At 38.5% G+C, this 17,436-nt stretch overlaps 1 protein-coding gene across 2 annotated transcripts in view; it reads left to right on the top strand.

Moving 5' to 3' along the window:
• Positions 1-17,436, top strand: part of rarab (retinoic acid receptor, alpha b) — a 137,680-nt gene that overhangs the window by 32,041 nt on the left and 88,203 nt on the right. For both annotated transcript variants that reach the window (XM_039686062.2, XM_039686061.2), the window contains exon 2: positions 6,941-7,012. The gene's annotated coding sequence lies outside the window, so the exon portion shown is untranslated. The remainder of the gene's footprint in view (positions 1-6,940; positions 7,013-17,436) is intronic.

The following is a 17,436-nucleotide window of genomic DNA, read 5'->3' as shown; positions in this document are numbered from 1 at the left end:
AACTAGAGCTAATGAGTCAAACATTTATTTTGTTTACATAAATTGTTACACTGAATGTAAATAAAAGCCTAAATGAAGTCTATTTATCATACTCTATTAAGCAATAGTCTCTTCAGAAAATTTGGACAAAACCGCTTGATTCATATGGGTTCAATTTACGGTCTCTTCATGAACCATTTGAAGCCTCAAAAGGGTAGTTGGATAGACTGTGAACGGAGGGACAGAAAAGCTCAGATTTCATTAATATCTTCATTTGTGTGCCGAAGATAAGCGTTTGTCTTATGGGTTTGGAACGACAGTAAATGATGACCGTATTTTCATTTTTGGGTCAACTAACTCTTTAAGTAAATGGATACTATAGATTCCCTAAAATTCACCTGCAGCACCAGGTTGTTTCCAAATCTTTCCTAAGATGTGATTTCCGTTTCACCGCTCAGAGACACTAAAAACAGAAAGTACAGCAGTGGATTTCAGAAACGCAGTCTAGTATTGAAGCGTACACACAGTACCACGCTTCCTCGGAGCTCTAGTCTCTAGAGGCTATTTCTGGGCAGAGGATCGATCTGCATGTAGTGGAGTCTGGGTAGCTGGTCGATAACAGCCTATTAAAGAGATGTACCTGCTCAGGCTGGAGTGCCACTATGTGCGGTCACTGGCTTGAGCCACACATCTTCTAGTATGTAGAAATTGTGTGTGTATGTCTTTTGTGATTGGTAGGAATTCAATATAGCTAATTACACCATTGGCAATTTATTATAGACCACTGAGGAACTTTACTGATTTGTAGACTTTCACACAATTAAACAAAATGACTGAATTTAGGCCCCGTCACTACTGCGTTTTCGTTAAAAACGGAGAATTAAAACGAATACGATCTCCGTCCACACCAGCGTCTTATCTGCGTATTAGAATTGATCTCCGTCCACATTAAAACGACTGAAAACGTGGATCACGTGACCATTCACCAACACTGGGCATGCGCGGGGCGGTGTAAACGGTGGCTAACGAATCAGGGAAGGATGACTGATGACACCCAATCATAGAGCCGAGCGTAAGCCTCTACGTCATCGTTTCTAAACTCCTCCGTTTAGTCCCGTCTTCACTAAAACGCCCTCCGGAGATTCAAAATGCAAAACGGAGCTGCAGCGTTTCTAAACTTCTCTGTTTTAGGTCTTCGTTTTTTCCAATTTAGTCTGGACGGGAGGTGCAAACGTAGCAAAAGGTCTCCGTTTTTAAATGAAAATGCAGTAGTGTGGATGGGGCCTTAGAGTATATCTTGCTTGTAGTTTGCTCTGTTTGTAGCATACACACACTGGTTGTCCTGTGTAAATTTGACCGTCATTGTAATCATAGCACTGTGAAGGTGGATTGTTTAAGTTTGAGGTGTGGCTTGAGTAAAGGGATGCTTCTGATGAAACATAAAGGTGTGTTGACCTTAATTGCTTGCATCACCCAAACTGAGGACGATGTTGAAGTATGTTCAACATTGGACCCCACTGACTTTCATTATATGGACAGTCGCTGAAACATTCTTCAAAATGTCGTAAGTTTCATGCAGGTTCAGACAGAAGAATTTTCATTTTTAGGTGAACTATCCCTTTAAAGCTTTGCTCAGAATATTGATTTTATACTATACGTTGGACAGACTCAGTGATCCATGCACACTAACGTCACACCTTCATTTGATCTTTCAAGTGCTTTATTACCCTGATGTTGATTTGTAGACAATGCTGTTGCGCAGACAATAAAAGAATAAGCGTTCATCTATCGACTAACCAGCTTTCAACGATCATCCAAAAAGGAGGGTGGTTTGATCTTATCAGTATTCAGAGCATCTCCAAGATGCTTCCCGATTTCAAAGCAGATATACATTCACGCTTCCCTCATTATTGTGATACGAAACATGCACCTTGACTTTTTTTTACACTTGCAGAGACTTTCCAATACCCTGTCATGCTCTCTCATTATGTTGGACTTTATTGTATTGGTCAGCACCACTCCCTCCCCTCTTTACCGAAACACCTCGTCTGACCCGTTCCTTTAAAAGCAACTATTCAATCTTACGCCTCATTTCCAAATCCGCCTCCCTTCCTAATACATCTTTCCGCTGATAGCTGGAGTAAGGGTTCAGACAAAAGCCTGACACAGGCCTATCCTGCATCAGCCTCTGAACCCACGGGGGAAACATGTCATTGCGGCACACACTTCAGCAAGTACATCCATGTCTCAAGCTCAGGGGACTCAAGGACAGTTTGATTTTTATCACTCGATTCCCATCAATCCTCAGCTCCCAAGGACGGAGTGTTCTGAGTGCAGGGGCTTTCCTCCAGGGATCGCCTGTTCCCGTGATTCATCCCCTCTCTCCTCTCATCTCGGCTAAAGCCAGTGCCGTGTCGTGTTTAGTCACCCGCTTCGTCCCTGTTGGCCCGGCTGCCTGTTACTCACGGCTTATTTTAGTCTACAGTTATGGCTACCGCGGGTGGTGTGGCGTGGCCTTTCGACACGGATGACATAGGTGATGCTCCCTGTCTGCCAGTTGGGAATGTGTGTATGTGTATTGTCTTTCTTGCCATCTGTCTGTTTAGGTGGTAGATTTTGTATTTAAAAAAATAAAATTGTCCATCCATCTTCTTCCGCTCATCCGGGGCCGGGTCGCGGGGGCAGCAGCCTAAGCAGAGATGCCCAGACTTCCCTCTCCCTAGACACTTCCTCCAGCTCTTCTGGGGGGACACCGAGGCGTTCCCAGGCCAGCCGGGAGACATAGACAAAAAAAATTGTAATTTTGTAATACTTTCTACAACTGCAAGCCAGTCATTCGTTGCCATTTGTTGTGGCTCTGTAGCGCTTTTCAAATCTTTTTTCAATGACAAAATTGAAAACTTTTTTGTACTAGTTTGTCCCTTAGATTTGTTCAAGCTATCCAGTGTAAAAAATTAGGTTATTTTACACTTTCAAAACCTGGTTTAGGGTGAGACTGCTTGACTGTTGCGGAAAAAGAGTGGAAAAAGAGCATATAAAGGAACTTTTCTTCTAATATTGTTAATAATGAATAGATTGAGGAATACTTGGGATGATGTCAAACTTTAAAAAAGTGTATACATGTTGTATAAGTTGCACAATCTAAATATGTATACGATTATGTGCCTGATGTAAGGGGGAGGGTAGTAAATGCGTCATAGGGCAATAAAGACCTGAGGGGTGCGTTTAAGGTATAAAGGTGGATGAATTATATCTAAATTACTCGGATCTGTTGTGTGACTCTTCCTCAAGATTTAATTTTGTGCTGATTCTAAATGCGAAAGCGATTGTGTGTAGACCATTTGGGATATTGTTTTATTTAATATGACGCTGCATCTCCATCTTACAGTTAAAAGAACCCTAACCTTTTCTTCACCAACTATTTGCTTACTCTTAACTCTTCCCCCCCAATTGAATTTTCCGATAGTCCCGAAGTTTCTACTGTTATATGGCAATATCCGGATCACAGACACAGGCAGAAGAAGAAGCAGAAACAAGCGATAAGAGCATTGCTTATGCATGTTGTATTTAGCTTTTTTTATGAAACTGTTGTTTGCAGATTGTGTGCCTGATATGAAATATGTTATTTAAACATAACATTGACAGTTTTAGAAATTTTAGTCTTTCCCCATTCAAGTGCATATCATGAGGTGTAACCAATATGGCTGCTTTAAAAGGGACCTTAGCAAAGTGAGTGTTTTGAAATCTGTTAAGCTTTTTCTTTTCCTTTCTCATTTTTGTTCCATTTGTTGCTACAGAAAATAACACCCATTTTAAGGTGAGTCAATTGTCTGGATGACAGATCTCTTGACATTTGAGTTTGGTGGCTTCAAATAATGTTTTTCCATTATGTTCTATGGATTGGTCCATTTTTTGGTCATTTAGTGAAGGAGCCCATCTGCTTGGGTTTTTAGATTGCTATTTTGGAAAGGGTGTTGACATAAAGAATACACACAACCAAAAGTCACCCCGTTGAAAGATATACACACGCTTACTCATGTGACAATTGTATTGCCAGTATTCTACATATCTGTTTATATCTCTCTTTATTTCTGTGTCAATCTCTGCCACTTTTTCTCCACCTCCCTCCTTTCTTTCTTATGCATACAGACACTTTCCCCCCCCTAGACCTCCCAGTCTATCTCAATTGGACCCCCACTATAGAAGATTGTTTTGCAGAGTTCACTGGGTAGAGGTGCTTCATCTTGTGTCACTAGAGGGTGGTCCTATTTAGATAGGCCAGGTTGAGGGGGGATAAGGGTGACCTTTAGCCTTTACAGGGTCATCATCCATTAGGAAATGATGGGTGGATGTCAGTGGTCATCCTGCTATGACAATTTGTCTTCTAGAATCATTTTTTTTCTGTCTGTCTAATCCACTCCTCCAAAAAACAAATATGTGATGCCCTTTTGCCCCTTTTACCGCATACTCATTCAGATTGAAGTCCACAAGTCTCTGTTGTCTCTCTTTTGTTCTTTACCCTGATCTCTCTCTCTGTCTCTGTCTGTGCAGATAACTAATAAATTCCAAAGTGTCTGGCAACCTTTGGCATATTAGCTGTAAAAGATAGTTTCCTCTCAGTTTTATCAGAGATTGTGCCAGTGCTTCTAAAACAGATTCGGGTCAGTCAAGGAAACTGTGGTCTTGTGACTCCAATGCCTCTCAATCTGTTCAGCTCTGTGGCCTTGCGTAATAATTTATGTAATGACAGGTGTCGTTTTAGACTGCGTAGCTGCATTTTAGTTCTTTCCTGCAAGCCATTTCTGCTGAACAACACTGTCGTCATGTAATCCTAAAAACAAGAGAGATACTATTAAAGACAGCATTGACTAAAGGAGATAATCTATTGGTAAAAAAAATAAATCCAATCAACCAATCACAAAAATGATATACTGTATACATTGAGTAATCAAACTCACAAGGCTGTCAAGAACAGTTTTGTCCTCAAAATCAAAAGGAAAAAGTAAGAAAATATATTTTAAAGGAAATAGGGGGAAATATATTTTAAATTATAAGAGAATAAAGACCATATATATAATGTGAAACATAAATAAATAAATAAAAACAATATGTAGCAGTGAGTTCCAGAAGTTTTAAATGCTATTTATTTTTTCTTAATTTAATACAGAACACTGACATAAAACTTTGAGTGAAACTGTGTTATTAATTTATTTTAATTTTTTTTTTAATCCAGGTTTCAATGGGGAAATCACCCATTGTGTTATTTCAAATGTAAAATAATTACTCACCATGCTAATATTTGTTGTGTTAGTACCTGTATGGTCATTTTAACCCTGGATGTCTATTCCAAGGTGATGTGCCAAAACCATGAGTGCCAGCTTTTGCTTGATAGAGATGTCAGGAAAGCCTGGAAGAGCTCCTGTCTACCAGAGACAGTTGGCTTTTAATATAACAGAAGGAATCTGATGTGTTGGGAGCAACACTGTTTCATTGCGCTATTGCTGTCACCTCTTTAAAATGTCACGCACTCTGTACACGTAGCACAATCTGAAGGTCGGGACGGGTGAGGAAACCAATGTTGATAGCAGAGCACTTGGACAGAACAGGTGACCTACTGACAAAGGCACATGTGGCCTCAGCGCTGCATGAAGCGACATTTCAAACTGCTCTTGAAGGTCCATCACTGGCACCTTGTTTTAGAGTTTGAGTTGAGAAGGAGTGGACAGGTAACTTTCAACTTACCAAATTCTTTCGGATTAATTAGGACAGATTTAGCAGACACAGTGCTTGATGATTTTTGCGTTTTGTCATTTTATTATTTTCAAAAAGCCTTTCTGTAGTTTAAACTATAAGCATGGTGCTAGCAACACTAAAAGCATGGGTTCAGTTTCTAGGGAATGCATGCATCGAAAAACCAATGTAGCTTGAATGCAGTTTAAGTTTCTTTGGGTAAAATCTGCCGTATGTGTACACTTACAGTACATCACATGACAATTTTAGAATTTAAATTTGTCTTGAATATGTTTTTTTTAAAGGTTTTAAGCATATGAAACCAACTCGAATACAAAGATAACTTTGTTGAAACATTTCATAAAGATCCACATGTCATTTCTATCTTGCAATTGTTAAGAAATATACAACAAACAGGGTCCAGGTTACCAAATGGTAGAGTTTATCTGTTTTTTACTCCAAGTTTGCTGGAGTAAGAGAGTAAATCTTTCATATCATTCTCTGTAGGATGGAGTCTAAAGACATTACTTCAGCTAACAGAAACCCAGAAATGCAATCACTCACTCACTCTCAAAGTACACTTAGTGTTGTCAGGGTGGTTGAGGACAATCTCTCTGGCACACACACACACACACACACACACACACACACTACTTTACTTTTCCTTCGCTGTCACATTTTTCTTACTAAGTGTTCAAACACAATAAGCATGAGCACATGATGAGACAGAAAATGTCAGGGATAGAAAAATCACACTCGTCCACTTCGCCTGTCTCCTCCTCCTATATATCTGATATGTAGCTGCAATCCTCCTGATGAGTTTGACCTCTAAAATAAGCTTCAGTAATCCATGAATCAAGACCTTCAAACTGTCTGAAACATGACTCTTTGTTGTCACCTCGTTTATAAATCACAAAGCCTGTCACCAGATGACAAGAGTTTCTTTTAACTGACTTCACTGGAATATTCTTTGACAGGCGCAAGAACCTTTGAAGTCAATGAATGAATTATTTATTAATGCATCTGATGTTTTACAAGTGTGCTATAGGTTAAAATTAAGGGTGGGTGAAAAGCAATGGGTGAGGGTCTTTTTCTCTTTCTTAAAGAATAGAAAATTAAACATCTCTATCAGTTTCAATTAGTGGATGACTGCTGGGCCAGAAAGTTTATACTCTCATATCTGAACCCGGTGCCCTAAATCTCTATATCCCATTCTCTTTTTCTCTTTCAGGTGTTTCTCTCTGGTGTGGTGCTGTTCCTGCGACTGTCTGAAGAGATTTAAGACTGAGAAATCCAGCAGCAGGTAACTCTACTCTGTCATTAAAGCTGTTTTATTTGGCCCCTTCTTAAAGAATTCAACAGCAGAAGAAATGGGGAATAAATGAGTTGGCGTCAAAAAAGAACAGAGAAAATGGATGCATGTCGTATTTTATTTCCATGTAGATTCTAATCAGATTGTAGCATCTTAAAGAGCGCTTCGAACGCCAACCAGGATATGAGCTTCATGTGGAGTGTGTTTCCCTCCTCCAAAATCCATCATTATAAATCATGTCACCCTAGTCACACAGCACAGCTCTTTTAGCACACATGCAGAACGCTAGAATGGATACAAATCTTCCTGAAAATGAATTGAGTTGACTGTAGATGTAGATTTGGATATGGACAGTTGGGACGTGTCCATGATGCCACAGTTAAAAGACCAATAAGTGAATATGGTTGTGTTTGAATTGAACATTTTTGAAAATGTAAATATTTTATGTGTGATTTTGTGTGAATTGCTTTGTTTACGCTTGAGCTTTATTTTAAAGGAGAACTCAGGCGCAAAATGAACCTTTGGTCTAATAAAACATTGGTACCTAGTCAATCATTCTCTGAGATTTGTTTTTATGATAATCGAATGTAAAGAGTTTTATCTCTAAAAACTGTTTAGCATACACGCTAGTAATGAGGGAATTTACTAAGTAAAAAGAAATTGCTAGTTAATACCACTAACAAGGCTCAGAATAGCCTCACACTAACACAGTAACATAATGAGGGTCCATACATGCAAAATGAAGCATCGAGAACTCTGTAAGTGTACAGACCATTTAATATGAAGATATTTTAAAAAGACAGTTCACTTCGTGAATACTGGCAGGAGCCATTTTAGAAAATAGTCTTGATAAGTCGATCCCCGAATGCCGTTCATACAGTTCAGAAGTTCACTGAACTTCATACAGTTCAGATCACTCAGCACGACGTTCGTGGTTTGACTTGTCGTGACTGTTTTCCACGATGGCTCCTGCCTGTATACACAAAGTGCACTAAATACCTTCATATTAAACGGTCTGTACACTTACAGAGTTCTCAATGCTTCATTTTGTATGTATGGACCCTGATTATGTTACTGTGTTAGTGTGGGGCTTTTTTTAGCCTTGTTAGTGGTATTAACTAGCGATTTCTTTTTACTTAGTAAATGCCCCCATTACTAGCGTGTATGCTAAACAGTTTTTAGAGACAAAACTCTTTACATTCGATTATCATGAAAACAAATCTCAGAGAACGGTCGACTAGGTACCGATGTTTTATTAGACCAAAGGTTCATTTTGCGCCGGAGTTCTCCTTTAAGGTGTCTGTGTTAGTGTAATTATGCATTTAAGTACTGTGTAATAAATAATTATTATAATTATAATGTACTTACTATGGGTTTAGGAGTGGGGTATGGTTTAGGGTAAGTTACATGTAATTATGCATAATTTATAGTTATTACTACAGTAACTACATGTAATGCGTTAAAAGCTTTATAACTTGTGACGGGCAGTAGTGAAAAAAAGAAAAGAAAACAGGAGTGAGTAATCTGGTCACCTTTATTTATAAAGCTCTTTATACAATACAGATTGTTTCAAAGGAGCTTTACAGTGATCAACAGGAAATAATAATCAATGATGTAAACAAAGTTCAATTCGACTGTAAAGCAGCTCTCAAAAGACAATAGTATCATTGTTCAGGTCAGTACAGTTTTGATATAGTTCTGTTCAAAAGCTGTGTTAAGTTCATCAATGTTGAAATGAGTTCAATTTTACTATAAAGCAGCTCTGGAGAAAACAGAGATAGCAGAGATGTCATCTTTGTTCTTATCGGATAGTGTCAGTGCAGCCAAATCATTAATATTGCTCAATATTAAAGGGCCATTCGGTAACTCTAGCCACTTATTCGCTGATTTTCACTTGTCGCATGTTTTCTCAACGAGCTCCCCCTACAGCTGTGGTGCGAATATTTCACAACACTGACATACTGTAAATTCAATTGCGGCGCCCTCCTCCCCTTTCTACCGTAGACGCGCTCATGTGCTTTTGTTATTGTCGGATCCGGTGTGTTGAACACTGAGTCCGAGACACTCCAATTTTATTGTGTGGAGCTATGTCTAGTCTACCGAGGTGGGTAATACATCCTACACAGTATCATTAAACATTGACATGTACATGTTGTATTCCGTTATCAACCATAATCCGTAACAGTGGGTGGGCGGATGAATCCAGCAAACATTTCCGCTTATTCTTATCTAGTTATAGATTAATCTACCCCCAAATGAAATTGTAATGAAGTTTATCTTATATTGTACAGACAAAGCTCACATTGCATTCTTTTCTAATGTAGACGGGATACATTTTTGGTTACAATCAATGTTTTACATGTTATTAAAGAACAATTATAGATCATGACGGAGTCGACCAAAGTATAAACAATTTTATTGACACAGAAACGCTAGATCAGCATCTGTTTTGCAGGATTTTATGTCCTTTAGTACTCGCCATTCCGTAAACGCACGACCAAATATTTATTCTTATGCTGTTCCTCGCTCGGTCAACCGCTTTCTTCCTCTCCCTCACCTCCTCCGCCGAGTACCGTGTCTAAAAACCGTGTCTTTCTTTCAAAAATATATGTTCATTAATGTATATTTACTTCGTTCAAGGAATAAAGTATTCTCGTGAGTGTATAATATGTCATCGAAAATACATACGGGTAAGGGGTTCTAATGTCGGTTGCCATGTTGCCCCTCCATCTTGAAAGTACATTAGCCAAAGAGGGACATACCCGTTTACGTTTGAGTTAACACTCATGGACGAGGTCGAACTGGAAGCCATGTTAATCTTGGACTACATTGGCCACCGTAGGAGTTAAAATGAAATCGGAATTGAGAAGAACCGAAACTATTATTCACTGGATAGTCATATACCTTTTCACCACTAGATGCGGGTAAAAATCACTTGTTTTTGACTTGTATTCAAAATCCTTGTATTTAAGAAATAAAATATACTTTCTTTCTTTTGTGGAACACCAAATTAATATTTTTAATTTTTCTTCTGTGCAATGAAAGTCAGTTCTCATGTTCCACAGAAGAAAGAAAGCCATTCAGGTTCGGAACAACATGAGGGTGAGTAAATTATGACAGAATTTTCATTTTTGAGTGAATTATTTAAATGTGCTTTACTGTACTTTTGTTTTTGTACAATGCAATTCACAAGACATTTAATTAGTTCTCGATAACAAAAAGCAAACCAGATTCACATCAAAGGAGCATAATGACCCCACAATGCCTTGTCAGCTCCTAAAAATACGTCGCAAATTATTTATAGTCTCTTTCGCTCATTAGGATGTAGTTTACATCCTTTATAAGAAAAGAAAGCATGTGGTTTCTCCTCCAAGAGTGGTTCCCCTGCGGAACAGCGGAGGGAACTTGGCGAACGCGCATCACCCCAAACGCTTCAATGTTATCTTCTCTACTTCCTCCTCGTTCCCACTGGGACTCTCGTCCTCGCTTTGAAGTCGCTGCACTTGAAAAAGACATCTCATGCACGCTGAGAGGAGTAATATAAAAAAAGCGTTGAGAGGAGATTGGTTTTGGCTGCTCGAGTTTGAGGGATTCGTGGGTCAGACTCAAAAACTGCACTCAGCAGCAAAAGGATGTAATTGTTGTCGTTGCTCAAAATCAAGCGAAAAAAGTTCTGAGCGATGCCAAGAGAACCGCGCTCTGTCCGTGCAATGCAGCATGCTCTCTGTCTCTTCAGGCCCACTCAAAATATCAAGACCTCCCTCTTCATTTGCTTGTGAAAGCATCGCTCTGTCTTGTCAGTGTGTGTCCTCTCATGCATACGATCTGGCAAACAAGTGGATCTCTCTCCCTATAGCTCGATTGCATAAATGCTTTAATGTGCTCGGTTGCTGCTGGCTTTTTAAAATCAGGCTATTTTAGTTTTGATGTTCATTTGATGTTAATTGAAGCCAAGGGTAATGACAGCCCTGGCAGGCACACTTGTTCTACTTTGTGCCCAGAAAGAATCAAAAAGCAGGCTGCAGATTTCTGCTATTTTCAGGATCTGACACAAGCGATCATTCTTTCAGACACCAGGGATTTCATCTGGAATAATATGATGATCCTACGGGTTGTCGTAATGAAGGATTGTGTGATAGAGGCTTGTTTTGGCATGTAACAGCTGGCTGACATACATTTAGGAAGCCCGCTCCGTGATGCATGTTCAGTGATTTGTAGAGATGTTGATTTGTAGGGATTGTTGAATTTTATGGATTTGTGAACTGAATTTAGAGGTGATATGCTGTTTTATTGTGTTGTCGTTGTGGTCGACATTCATTCGAGTCTGATATTTGAGCATATTCTGAGTCATTCCAGTCTTCATGATGTTAAGCAGACAATATCTATTGTGTATAACAGTGGATTGTGTATTATATGTGAAGGTGGAATTATTTTATTGTAAAAAGCTAGCTTTTTTTCCTGAAATGTACAGTATGTGATTACAAATCACACAGAACATGAGCAGATTTTGTATAGCAGTTGACATTTTACTAGCCATAAATATGCCATGAAACTGCATTTATATGGATATGTTGTGCTCAAGTAACGTTTGTTATTATCGGTGTTGAAAACAGCATAGCATTTATTTGTTGTAGACATATTTTATTACAATTGTCTTTATTGTCAATTGTAATTAAAGGAATGCATCTTTTAATTAATGCTGAATACAATTATTTATTTGCTTCAAAAATCATTCTGACTCTAAACTTTTGAACAGTTATATAAAAGTTATTAAGCTCTTTCCGTGCAGGTAAATAAAAAAATCGATTTAATTAATATAATGTAAATTACTGGTTATAAATATATATTTTTAAATGTATATATTATAAATATGATAAATTCACAGTTTCATGGTTGGTAAATAAAATGGCCAGTAAACACCAACAGCTTTATTGGCAAGTGTATAAAAAATATATATTTCATTAATAAATTAAATTCGTTGTTAATGGGTTTTTTTTATTCTTGCAGGTGAAAACGGCAGCTCTCACAAAAAATTATTTTGTTATTTTATTCTTCATATTGTCATTTGAATGTTTTTAAAGTCAATTTTAGCAAAGAACGATATTCCAACTCTTTTTTATTTGACTCGAGTGAATCAAATCAAAATGAAAATGAAGGAAAATGTATCTAGGAAGTACAACGTTTTCACCTGAAACAGTTTGTAGTATTATTCCTCGATTGTGTATTGTGCTATTTATACCATGCATTATTTTGCAAGGAAAACGAACAGACCAAATGGCAAGCCAGAGCTCAGTTGGATCAGTATTTCCTTGGACAATGTGTTACTTTTGGAAACTGCTAAAGTCTTTAATGTACACACAATTTTTTTTTTCTCTCAAAATCTTTTAGTTTTAGTGTTTCTTGTCCAAATATCTTCCAAGGCATGCCGTGAAAGGGTTAAGAGTTGCAGACTTGGTTTATGGGGCGGCATGCTGTTTGTGCCAAAGCTATTGGAGGGGGTTTGGTTATTGCCGGTAATAGCATCATTAGGAGGAGAAGCGTTCCAAACCATATTAAAGCCTTATAGCTGTATCAGTCATGTGAAATGATATGCCTTTGTTACTTCAGACTCAGCCCACAGTTTCATCTACCTAACCCAGAGATATGGCTTTCATTGCTATCGGGCCTCGCTGCTATGATAGATGATTCTGTTTCATGTGCTAACGGAGGCGTATGTCTCTGCTTTTTCACTTGTTTTTAATTAGCTTTCCAATGCTAATAAGCATTTGATTGTATTGAGTCCGTCCTCGCTTTAAGATCATTTCCCAGTCTCATCTCGAAAACATGCTGATAAAAAGTCAAATTTTCACTCTTCACTTCAGTGCGATGATATATCACTCATGGTAAGATCTGTTTCCTGTGTAATTTTGAGATAAGGTGAAACAGTTCGACCCTCCGTGCTGAAACACCGTACGTCGGCCTTAAAGCCGGTGCCTTTTAGTGCGGTTTCGGCGTGATGGTGCGAGAAGATATCTCTCTCTATCTCTCTCTCTCTATCTCCCTCTCTCTCTGGGGTGGAAGGAGTTGAAGGGAGGAGGGAGGTTAGGTATGCATGAGGGGGAAAGAGTTCCTCTCTCCTCAGTTAGGGTCATGTGAGCCGCTTGACGGATAAGCCCCGGTGAGGCGGGCAGAAAGCGCTAGAGGCGCAGTGCTGATTAAAACTCAGACTGCTATCTATCATCTGCCACCCCCCACCCTCCCTCTGCCCCGGCCCCTTCCACCCTCCTCCAGCGCCGTCTTCCGTGTATTATTCTCTGGTGTGGGCGCCACGTAACAGATGGGTTTTCCCAGAATCCAATATCGTTCGGTGGGGTAAAAGCCATTTGCATGTGCCCATCACCCTCCTACAGAAGACACCCTTATTTCTTACAGTGTAAGTAGACCTCTGTGTCGTGTATCTCTCTCTCTCTCTCTCTCTCTCTCTTTTTCAATCGCTCTCTTTTTCTCCGACCAGTGTCCTCATTTCTCTCAGCCAGTCATACCTCTTATCTTGCTTAGCTGAGGTTCTGAGACCGTCTTGTACTTCTTTTCTCTCTCTCTCTCTCTCTCTCTTTCATTTTTTCGATTCAATATTTTTAAAAGTGTTTTTTGGCAAGAGAAACAGTGTTTACATGGCCAAAGAAATAATAAACATTGAAAAAAAAAGAATTTTAAAGGCATAGTACAGCCAAATATTAAAATTCTGCTGTCATTTACTAACCCTCATGTCGTTCCACACCTGTATGACTTTGTTCCCTCATAGACCATAAAAAGAGATGTTCATGATACTCTTTTTTCAGATACTGATAGTGAATGGTATCCAGTGGCTGTCAAGCTTGAAGAATTACTGAAAGCAGCAACTATTTTCTATTAAGCAGCAACTATTTTCAACATCATTGATCATAATATTAAATGTTTCTTGAGCACCAAATAATCCTATTTCTGAAAGATCATGTGACAGAAGACTGGAGTAATGATAATGAAAAGCTTTGCCATCACAGGAATACCAGTAAATTACTATTTAAAATATAAAAATAGAAATCTATTATTTTCAATTGTAATAATATTTCACAATATTACAGTTTTACTACATTTTGGAACCAATAATTGCAGCCTTAGTGAGCATAAGAGACTTTTTTTTTTACATAAAAAAATCTTACCAACCCGAAACTTTTGAGTGGTAGTGTAACTTCATTATTAAACTTCACATTAAACTTCGTTTGACTTCAGAATTAATTTTTGTCAGCATTTTATCACCAATTCCTACGTTTCCATCTACCTATTTTATGGGGACTTTAGAATATTGCATAAAAAACTCACATAAATAAAAAAAATTCATATAAAAAAGAATGTGCTGATTGCACTCAATTGAGGGAGATACGTTTTTTTTATCAGATAAGAAAGCATGCTAATAAACTACTATGGAAACACTTTTACTAAATAAATTCGGTGAAAATGGTGCTTTATTCATACATTTTTAAGCAATTTAAATTTCAATTCAATTCTTAACTTTGGATGGAAACTTGGCTATTGTCAGCTTTGTTTTAGCTTATCTGTTTTTGGAAGAAAGACTGGCTTTGAATAACACAAAGGTGAGTAAATAATGACAGAACTTTCATTTTTGGCTGACCTATCCTTATAATATGATGTTGGCTGACCTATCCTTATAATATGAAATTTCAGGATATTCATTTGTAAATCAATGTGTACTAACATTTCATCTCTGTGCAAAGCCCGCGGGTCACATTCAGCTTATTCTTGTTTGTTCCACCGGCCATATTCTAATGCAAGGCATCATTTCACGCAGTATGGTTTATCTATCCAGATAAAACCCCTGGATTTGCAGAAGCACTTCAATGGATTAGATCCATTTTAGATTGAAAATTGTCTGCTGGATGAAGGAAGGTGACCATAATTTGTGTAGTTAGGGCATGAGGTCAAGAACTCGGTTTCTGCCTCATTCTGTGTGCAGTAAGAGCCCAGCATACCTTCTTGTAGCCAGACACAAAATTGTGTAAAGACGTTTCTATAACTTTTGGTTACCATGGAAACATATACTTGTGTAGAGGCGTGTGTAGTCTCATTTCTCTCTTATTCCTAAAAAAAATCACACAAAAACTCATAATTAGATTCTATATGACACTACACTGTAATCCAGGCACCAAAATTAGTCACTAATTTTAGTATTAGTCATATCAGTTCAATAATTGTGTCTGCATTTGCAAATGGATATGTATTGATTTCTTTATTAATTGTGCAATTATGTACCATAACAACTGGTACTTTGGAATTTTGGACACATTCTTTCTTATATTTGATGGATGTTATTAATCTTACTGACCACCCGCAGATAAAACACACTTACCATCCAGTCTGAAATCTTTTCTCAAACAAGGTGTGTGTGTTAGTGTGTGTGCTTTGCTCCAGCTATGATAAAAAGACATGCACTCTGACTCTTGCATTTTGGGGCCAGAGCAATTAAGAGAGAGGTGTTTTTGTTTGGGTTAAACACGATTAATTCCCCTTTAACCATTCATTTAAACATTCATTTAGCAATTTATCAGTTATCAGCTATAACATGAAAATAATGATCTGCATATTTGTCATAAATTATCAGAATTTCAATATCGGTACATTCCAAATTGGGATCCTGGTAGTGGACAGAAGACATTTTTTTGTATGGATAGGCCTGCTCCTAACATGCAGGCTGCAAATGCATTGAGTGAACAGTGATCACGTGTGTATCTATAGATCAAGCCTTTCTTCCTGTCTAATTGAAACGCTCCCTTGGCACACTCTATATGCATGGCGTACACATGCATTTAGCTCTCTCTCCCTCGTAAAGGTGATAGTCCTCGTTTAGTGCGTAGATTTATTACCTCTGCTCATCTCATACCTATAGTAATGACCTTTGAAACTACCTCCCCTCTCTCACTCTCGAACCTTCCCTCTCTCCCACTTGTCTCCTTTACCACATGTCTGCCGTCTCAATTCATTTCCCTTCATTTCATTTGGCTGTCTTAATGGACGAGGGGAAGGGGAAATAGAGCCCATTACTGGGCCATGGACTTTCATCATCTCTCTCGTTCTCGGTCTTTCCCCCCTTCTCCCCCACCTCTTTCTCTCTCTCTCTTTCTCATGGCTCTCTAATGGCTAATGCTAATGAACAGAGACATCTTTAACAAAAAGACATTGAAGCAAAAAACAACCTTTTATGTCAGAGAGGAAATTGTGCTTCTCTCTCTCTCTCTCTCTCTCTCTCTCTCTCTCTCTCGCTCTGTGTGTGTATGTGTGCAGCAAGTACTTTATCTGACAGTGGCGCTTGTAGACACGGCCATGCCAAGTACAATGTATTGACCTCTGGCCTTGAACAAATGCTAATCAATGAGTCCAGCAGTCCAAGTCCAAGAAGTCCTTTGGGACGGCATTCAAAACCCTCTCCGTTTGTGGTCTAGACAGCAGCCAGATCCTTTAAGAATCGTTTTAACTCTAAACATCCAATGACTGATTCAATCAATCCAACTGCTTACTCCATAAAACCTGTGAGGAAAATTGCCAGTTCCCTTAATTTTTTCTCTTTCTACTTGTCTTGCAATATGTTTACACACACCCTGTTCTTTCTTTTGAAAGGTTGCCAGATACTCTAACTCCAACTCCCCTTTAATGTGTGGTCTCTTTCCAAGGGCTTTTGGCCTAACGTTTCTTGCAGCACACTTAAGTGTCCTCAGAGGAGTTTTCTCATGGAAAGAGTGTCACTTTCGTCTAATATTCCTCCCCTCACATGTAGTTTTGTGTCTGACTGTATAGTTTGGCTGCATACATGTACTGAGGGAGTTTCTCTATCTATATGTGTGTGCGGAGTAAATGACGGTCAGATTAGGGAGTGTTTTATAAGGGCGGTTTCTTCCCCAGTGGTTTTGGTCTGTTTGTAGCAGTAGAGCAGTCGGCCCAGACCTCATGTATCATTGTGTGTGCGCAAGTGTTTTTTTTTTGTTGGTTTTTTTATACTTGGAGACCCTAGAAAGATATGGTGTTTGTTGCAATGTAACCTTTAAAGATGTGGTACTAATGCATGCGCATTGCTCATCAAAAAAGTAATTTTAGGGATGTAACGATATTAAAATTCAAGTTATGGGTGACAACCGATAAATACTTATATTAAAATGTTGTCTTGGGGAAAAATCTTAATTCAGTTATTTTAAACTAGAGCCAGACCGATATATCGATATTATCGGCCGATATTAGGCATTTTCCAAACTATTGGTATCGGCAGTTATAATGGCCGATAAATTAATATTACATAAATAAAATAAAAGCAGACGAAACACGCTTGAACCATGTCATGAGTGTTGGAGTTGTATAGTTTGTCCACCAGAGTTGAGTTGGTCATGATACAT

This window comes from Pimephales promelas, chromosome 3 (assembly GCF_988280905.1).
Source record: "Pimephales promelas chromosome 3, fPimPro1.hap1.1, whole genome shotgun sequence".
NCBI classification, from domain to species: Eukaryota; Metazoa; Chordata; class Actinopteri; order Cypriniformes; family Leuciscidae; genus Pimephales; species Pimephales promelas.
The sequence above is the reverse complement of the archived record's forward strand: the minus strand, read 5'-3'. Positions and strand labels throughout refer to the sequence as shown.